The following is an 8,828-nucleotide window of genomic DNA, read 5'->3' as shown; positions in this document are numbered from 1 at the left end:
GACATACTTAGGATGTCCTAAGGATGTTGATTCTCAGATGTCCTGAGGAGATCGTAATTTAACATCCTGAGGATGTCTTATTTAAGTCGATATCTCCCAGGATATGACAGGATGTCCTGAAGATGTTGATTCTCAGATGTCCTGAGGAGTTCATCAATTTCACATCCTGAGGACATTCATTCTGCATTGTCCGGAGGACTTTCGTTGTCAAACATTTTGAGGATATTTGTTCTCAAATTTACCAGTTTTAATTTTTTGACATTGCACATCTGCAACTTGCACATTATTTTATTTTTCATATGTATTTTACTAAGTTGTTTCTAAATGCTGTACATTAAAAATATTGATATGATTGATGATTTATTCTTGTTATTTTGTTATTAATTTTAACTGCTATTTTTTCTGACGTTTTTAAAAATTTATTTAGTCATGGAAAAGATTTTTTTCAGTGGATTAGCATTTTCTAGAATATTTGCAAAATTCTAAATAACATATTTTTTTATAAAAAATGTATAAATTACATGTATAATTACTTACAGATTACAAACCCTACTACAAATATAGGTAAAATTAGATATATATATATATTTAATTACGGAAAAGAATTTTTTTTTAAATTTGGGTATAGAGACATTAGGTATTTTTTTGGAAGCAGGAAACATGAAAAATTAGCAACTGCCTTCGCGGGGAATCGAAGGACGGACCTCTGGAATACCGGCCCAGTGTGCAGAACCACTACACCACGAAGACACGCTAGGTGTGGTGGTGGTGTATTTAATTATGGCAAAGCACACTAGGGCTATCTGCCTAAGGGAAGGGATGTCTTCGTGGAGGACTTTCTAAGGGAAATTGGCTCGTATACACGTTACACGTGGGAAAAACCACGAAAACACCCATGCGGCCAGCCCGTTCGCGGGATTCCAACCTCGGATCGCACTACCAGGGTTCAGCGACTTTACCGCTCGGCCGCTGGTGGGCCGAAGACACGCTAGGAAAGCGGGAGAAATACCTTATATTACTTCTCTTTTTAAAGGCCGACTTTTTTTTAACCGCCTTCGCCGTGAATCGAACCACGGACCTCTGAAATACCGGGCCAGCGTGCAGAACTATTACACCACGAAGGCACGCTAGGAAAGCGGGAGAAATACCTCATAAGGAAAATTTTTTTCCTCTAATTACAGGATAGAAAATGTTTTTCAATCGCGCGATCTGTTATTGATATTGAATTACAGTCGTGCGATAATTTCGCAGTAAAGATACATCTCTGATGACTATCCAGGATTCTAGAAACTTTGGTCTTATATAGAGATGGTCGTCTTATAGAAATAATGCTTAATATCAATATTTATTTATAATCTCAGAACTATTGGTCACTTTCAGAAGTGGTCGTTTGAGAGGCGATATTCTATATATTTATTTACTGATACTCTCAGATTCCAAAAGTTGTTTATATTCTCAGAAATATTGGACGGAAGGTGGTCGTCCCATACATACAAAATTTTACATTTCATTAAAAATGAATTCGGCATTACTTAACTATTTCCCTATTAATTAATTAATTAGATAAAGAAAAAATTAGGAAATAGTACTGTTTATTACGGAATAATGTAGGAAGTTCTACAGAACTATATTCTTTCGCGTCATTGCACATCGTATCCGGCAAACTACTAGTTCCTCGTATTCTTCCGCAAATCCGTAAACATCTGTCTGATTTGAAACGAAATCCAAAATGGCTGCGTCATGAGGTTAACTTGTATGGATATTTTTTGTTGAATGAAAGGTAAGTTCAGTTGCAATACTTGTATGTTTACTTTTTTTGCTTTTCGAATTTATGTTATTTATGTCATTTTGACAGTTAAATGTTTCACAGCTTTATGAATTGTTACCATTCTGTCGTGAATTACGTGTATCTCAATGGCTGGCTGTCTTTTCAAATATCTAATTTGCCCTGCTATCCAAATGTTTATGACTGAATTTTTTTTAGTCTAATGCATTCAGTTTCAAAATAATATGAGTGATCAGATTGCTTATTATTTTATTGCAGCAATAAATTTATGTTAAATAGTTTGAACAATTGTATAAAAATAAGAGTTTGCATTGTTTTGTCCAAAATATGTATGGTTGAAACATTATCTTAATCTAGTTTGTAATTCAAGTTTTTTTAGGGGTACTGTTCTGTTATTGGGACCAGAATCGCAAATGTATGAACCTGTGTTCGTAAATATGTGCATAGATGTGTATATGTAGACATACAAATATACAAGCATACATAAATACAATTCTGAACCCGGTCCTGATAACAGAACAGTACCTTTTTTTAATCTTTTTTGAATATTTTATAAAAGGATTAAGCATTTTTCAAACTGCATATCATTTTAAGATTCGACTTGCAGGAAGACAAAATATGGTCATTCAATCAAATGCTTATGATTGCTTTTAACATTTTCTCATAAATATTGTTTGCATTTTTATTGTGTTTTAGATACTTTAGTTATGTAAAGTGAACATGAGAATATTAGGAAAGCTGAAGAATATGAATAGCTACCATAATACATGTATTTTTTCATCGAGCCCATTGTTTTAGAAACTAATGCACCATTATTATATGCTGGCTTATTTTATAGTTATATGCAGTTTAATTTTATGTTCATGTTACTGTAGTATTGTCATTATAATAAAAGGATTGATAATTTTTGTTGAATCTTGCAAGTTGCCTAACATTCGGAATTATTACTACCGAATTTTACTGATAGGTTTTTTTCGAGTTGACATAATCTGTCTGATAAATAAAATAAACTGGTGTTTAAATTATATGCATTTATCTTAATGTTTCATTGAAAGTGAGATGGAAATACAAATGCTATCCAGAAAAGTGAATTCTTTTTGCCTGAAATAACAAACTGTACTAAATGATTAATGTTTATATCATTTTAGAAATGTCAATATTAAAGTTTCTCCCCCTTCTCTTCTTTGATTTTGAAATAATTTATAATAAAATAATATATGCATAAGTGTAATTAATGTAAAGTGTCATTCAATAATATAATTTATTTTTACTGATATATTTATATTTCTTATCTGGGTTTTCTTTTGGTGTTAGAAGGAGGAAAAGACTGTAATGTTTTAATTAAGGAAATAATTAAAACATTACAGTCTTTTAAATAACACAGTTACAGTCATGTTTATTGAAGCAATCAGTACTGTGTGATTGCCAGTGATTGAATAATGTTAAAATGCATTGTTCATAAGGAAATTTGCTTATCTTTGTGTTATAGATTTTATTTTGACACAAGCTGAAATTTGAATTATTGGAAGCACTTTGAAAACCCGAATTATTTCCTGAATCATTAATCAGGCCAATATATAACATACAAATTTTCATACAAAATTATTTCTTTGAGCATATTATAAAGAGCTCATTTAATTTTATTATTTGTACAAATTTTAGACAAAAGTATCATGTAACAGTTAAAGATTTATTGAAGCCTACTTGTTACTTGTGGTAACAAAGAAGTGTGAAAGATATTGCCACATTACTGAACATGACGATCATTGATGCTTAGTTTAGTAATTTAATAATATATTGAAAATGCTGGGAACTTTCAGAAGTAGACATTTCGGAAATAATGGGCTTGATAAGAAATTTACATGGTTTTATTATTTATTCTTTAGTTAAGAATGGATTTTAGATGTTCATGTGAAAGAATTCTGTTTAATTATATGTGAAAGAATTGTTAAAGTTTGTCATTTAAAAAAATGAATTAATAATATGCAATTATCTTTTTATTATACATATATTACTATATATTTCTAATGCGCTATGTAAATGTCAGTGCTAAACAATTGAGATACTATTGTCAGGGCAATCTTTTCTTATACATGAAAAATTCTGATACTTTATCATCTGCCCTCACAGCTTCAACTTATGCTAAAACAGCAAGAGTATGCACACAACAGCAAACTATGAATATGCATACCACACACATGTATTTACATGCTTTATATTTAATCTTTATTTCTGAATAGTGTTCCATTGAATGAAAAATATGTGAATATTGACCCAATGTATATATTTTTGTGTGTGTGCATCCTAAAATTTCTTGTTTCTTATAAAGTGCTTATTTGAATTACTACTTGTGAACAGAGCAGTAGATATGAACCATAAACTAACCATTTTGCCAATTTTCAAAGCTTTGCAGATAGTCAGAAAGCACCAAAATTTGTAATAATGTTAAGTTTAAATTATGTTCTATACTTTTGTGTTAATTTTTCTATTCTATTAATTCTATTACTGTGTTATCAAACTTTCTGCAGGAATTTCAACTGGTTAAGATGTTATTACCATGTGGAGAAGAATTTGGTTTTCAAGCTAGAAAAAATTGCAGCTGAAGGATTTTGTAGAAGGTCAGTCAAACTGGTTTTATTTAGTTAATTATAATTTAATTTTGGGTGAAGAATTCTCAAATTTATTTATCATAAGTGTATAAAGGTCTTCTAAATTAAATTCTGCTTGTTTTTGAAATTTTTCATGACATTCATTCTTTGATTATTATTATTATTATTTTTTTTAAATTTATTAACTTATATCCAGGCACATAATGTTGCATTTAATGCCATACCTTAAATATTGTAAAATGTTAAAATAATACATTTCACTTAAAAATGTGGTTGTGATAGTAAATTTTCTGTTACATTTAATCATATCTATAAACATTGGTATACATCATTTTTCAATAATCTGTATATTATTTTGTGCATTTCTTTTACATCCAAGATCTGGCATATGACTTGCTTTTCAAACTGATAACATGGTGTAATAATGTAATCTAATGGTTAAAGTTTACTATGGAACGGGCCAAATTTAATAAATTATTCTTTGATAGAAATTTATTCATGTGTTCAGTGTGTCTCATCTCTTTAAATTGCTAAAGTAAATTTTATGTACTTGCGTTTAGAAATTTTGACTGTATCAGAGTAATTTTGTTTCAGTTATTATAACATGCAAGGGAAAAAATTCATTCATAGCTCTCCATATTTAAAATTAATTAATTAAAGTCCTTAATAAAGAGGGACGTTTTGTTGTTTTTAATGTCGATAGAGTTTAATTCAGAAATATGCCACATTAAGGGTTACTTTTTAACCTAATTTAAAATTTTCATTACTTTAACATGTCCAATAATTGTTATTTTAACTCCGATATTGTAATAGTATCAAAATTCCTTACTTTTTGATAGGTAATCCAAATGTAAAACAAGAAAAGAAAAAATTAAAATCTAGAAGTATATTTATTTCATACCTCTAACAAATAAAAACAACACAAGCACTTTTTACTGTCTATCTGCATAGTGTGGCATGTCCCGTAAGACTGAGATTTGTATGGTCAAATCCATGTTTCAGTTAAAGGAAAATGAATGCACAGTCTTCTGATTTTCCCTTCGATTAAGGATTCTGTATATACTAGCATAAGAAATATATTAGTTAATGCAGTGTTATACATCAATATTTATAGACAATTATTGTGGCTGTGTTTATTATAATTTTGTTCACTGTAATGGCTGGAGTGCCTAAACCATCATGCTGTGTAAACAAAACTCAAATCTTCATCTCTGCATACTGCTCCACTAGTGTTTAAACCACTGAAATGGTGATTATGGTAGAACATCTTTGGTAAAAATTTACTCTACTGTAACCCTTGGCGAATCGTTTCTTTTTTTTAATATCAAGATCGTCACCTGAGAGGATCGGCACCAATTTCAAGGTGGCCGCTACACAAAACCAAACTAAGAAGTCAAAGACATACACAAACTCTGTGTCCATGTACACATCGACCTATTAAAACAGAGAACTGCACAAACTGGGCCTTAACTTTGTCCATGTACACATTGATCTATTTTCACTTTAAGAAAATCAGAAAGTTAAAAATATCATAGTTACCAGAAAAAATTCACCACTGTCTTAACACACAGACAACCAAAAATACACAGAGAGGAATAAGTTACCAAAAATACATATTTCCTAACATAAAAACAATAAACAACAAATCTTCTAACAAAAATTAACACACAGAGACAAAAAAATAAATGAAACTTCATTTTTTTAACATATCTTTTTTTTCACATGCATATGTTTAGGCTTCCCACCACCATCCTCCAGGTAAGCAAATCAATTAAATTTTTTGTCTCTTAGTCACCTCAGACATACTCAAACGATGGTACCCACACCAAAATAATAAATAGCATGTTCAAAATACAAGACCATACCACTTCCGTGCAACCAAACACAGCAATTGAAAAGAATGGTAAGAACCAAAAACCTGGGACCGTACAAAAGGTTTACTATTAAAAAAAGTAGCCCAAAACTAAATTTATCACAGCACGTTGGCAATATTTGCAGAAATAACTCCTTTTTATTGACAAAAAAAAAGTTTTTTTTTTTTTTTCCCCCCAAAGGCTACTTTCACCAACATTATCAACATTAGGGTTACCGAAAAACTTATTTGACGCAATGGGCTTCCACATTTCACAAACAACCAATACCACTTTGCAATTTTTTTTCAGTCAGAAACCAAGGTGTACCATACAGTAAAGATTAGCCACATCTTCATTTACTACTGTTACAAGTACTTCTTTGGTAAATTTCTGCGGTTAAATTCAAAAGTTTAAAATTGCATTAACATGATCAGATTCAGAATCATAGCTAGGGTTTTCAGCGCTCAGGGACAACTGAAGATTTTGCGCCCCCTACTGCTTGCCAAGGATGGAAACCATTTAATTCTAAAATGTTCTAACATCAGTTTGGCGCCCCTTGGATTCTGCACCCGGGGACAGATGCCCCCCTTGCCCTCCTCTAGCTACGCCCCTGATCAGATTTTATTTTCTGCACGTAGCTAACAATTACTTATGTGTTGTCAGATAAATGTTACCAGATGCAGTTAATTATTTTTTACTTGCCAATCTCATGAGACAAGTTTTTTTTGCTCCTGCAGGACTTTACTTTGTGTTGCAAAAGAAATTCATTCTCACTCTTTTTGGACTTGCCTACACATTAAATTTAAAATAGTTTTATGAATAGGTAAGATGTGATTATCATAATTTTGTTTCTCTCTTTATCTTGGCAACTTTATATGTTGATTCAGTATCCAGGTTACCTACCAGTGGCTGATTGATAAAACTGCTCATATGTCCAGCTGGTGGTTTGAGTTTATTTTCTGACATAAAAAATTTTAAAAGGCATCCCCCATGTTTATTTTACTATAATCGAAAAATCAAATAATTGCTACTCTGTTTATAGGTACTAAATGTTAAAATATTTTAAATGCTTCCTTTAATTTGCATTCTAATAGTCATTTGTTTAAATTTAATTATGAATTATATTCACATATAGTAATTGTGAGTGTTTTTTTTATTTTAGGTGCTGTGAAAGGCAATGACAGAGATCCAGTTTATCAAGAATTCTTATATACATAAGAATACATGGATATAAGATTGTTTTTCATGAATTCAAACAAAATGTGATAAATTGGATTAATAAAAATATTTTGAATTTTGAAAAGTGTTTTTCCTCTGTTAATCATAATATAGTGCCATAAATTTCTGAATGTATTTATCTTTCATCCAAATAAATAGCTTTACAAAAATTTGTCATATTAATAGATATTGCATAATTTAGCATTATTATAAATATTTATTATAGCATATTTAGCTGAACTACTTTTTTAGTCTCTTTCAGATGAAGTCACAAAGGTAAGTGGTTAGATATTTTTCTGTATTCCCCATTAAGTAATTTTATCTGGTAAATTACCATTACTTATATACTAAAGGTGAAAGAATAAGCTTTCCTTGAAGATACAAAAATTTGCAGATATTTCAAAAAAATTGGTATACGTAAAAAAGTTCTTAAATTGCCACATATGCGAAACCGAAAATGTTATATATGAAATAGTTCAGAAATATAAATATTTTCACTATTTTTTAACTATAATTCACTGCATTTGTTATATATAATCACAGTTTAAGGTAGCAGTGCTTTTCTCACTGGGATTTCTCATGTATTTTGATTCATAAATACACGTACATAAATCCACGTATTTTGATTTCTCTTTTGAGACCGAATAAAAAATGATCTAAACATTCTCGTTGACATTGAGAGTTGAATAGAAGCTCACCTCAAAATAAAATGAATTAATTAAATTTATGGAAAATTTTACATTGCATATATTGAGCAGAAAGAGTAAACTGAATATACTTAATGGAATTAATAATTGGTAGAGTTGATAGCAGAATAAAATGCCTTAATTGCATGGTAAACAGTAGATCTTTTGAAGTTTTTCTGTGTTGCGTAAAATGCAGATTTAAATTTTTGATATTGATTGTCATATAAATGGCAATTACTGTTTTATTTTGCTCTGAAATGAATAGTTAGTAATAAAATTCTGGATGAGACAACCTTTAACATGCGCTAGAATTTACAAAGTTTAATTTGGTGCTGATTTCAACGAGTAAATTTCATTTTACTGAATTTTGCGTAAAATAATACCTATGAACCATTGCAAATCATTTTCAGAACTTTTTTTTTTTAAATCTAAAAGGGCTATTAGTTTTGAAATGTGACTTCATATCGTCAGTCATAAACTTGTTTCGCTTTTCATTCAAGTCTTGCCATTTGGCAAAATTTAACATATTTACCTTTAAAATCTAATATATTATTGACTAACAAGCCAAGCTATTTAAAAGCATTACACACAGTTCTTAACAATGCTTTTTTTTAATTTTTAATCTGATTGATTTAAAATGCATCTAATTGAAAACATTTTAATATTTCTACATAAT

General features: G+C 30.0%; 1 long non-coding RNA gene across 1 annotated transcript; it reads left to right on the top strand.

The window, feature by feature from the left end:
* The first annotated feature begins 1,706 nt into the window (after window positions 1–1,706).
* LOC146998000 (uncharacterized) lies at window positions 1,707–7,545 on the top strand. Its single transcript, XR_015040209.1, has 3 exons — window positions 1,707–1,780; window positions 4,315–4,404; window positions 7,411–7,545. It is a non-coding gene; the product is annotated as an uncharacterized LOC146998000 (long non-coding RNA).
* The last annotated feature ends 1,283 nt before the right edge of the window (window positions 7,546–8,828 follow it).

This window comes from Stegodyphus dumicola, chromosome 3, assembly GCF_044657685.1.
Source record: "Stegodyphus dumicola isolate Sdum_Otavi_A_Nest chromosome 3, ASM4465768v1".
Taxonomy (NCBI): Eukaryota; Metazoa; Arthropoda; class Arachnida; order Araneae; family Eresidae; genus Stegodyphus; species Stegodyphus dumicola.
This window is presented reverse-complemented; position numbering and strand designations above follow the sequence as displayed.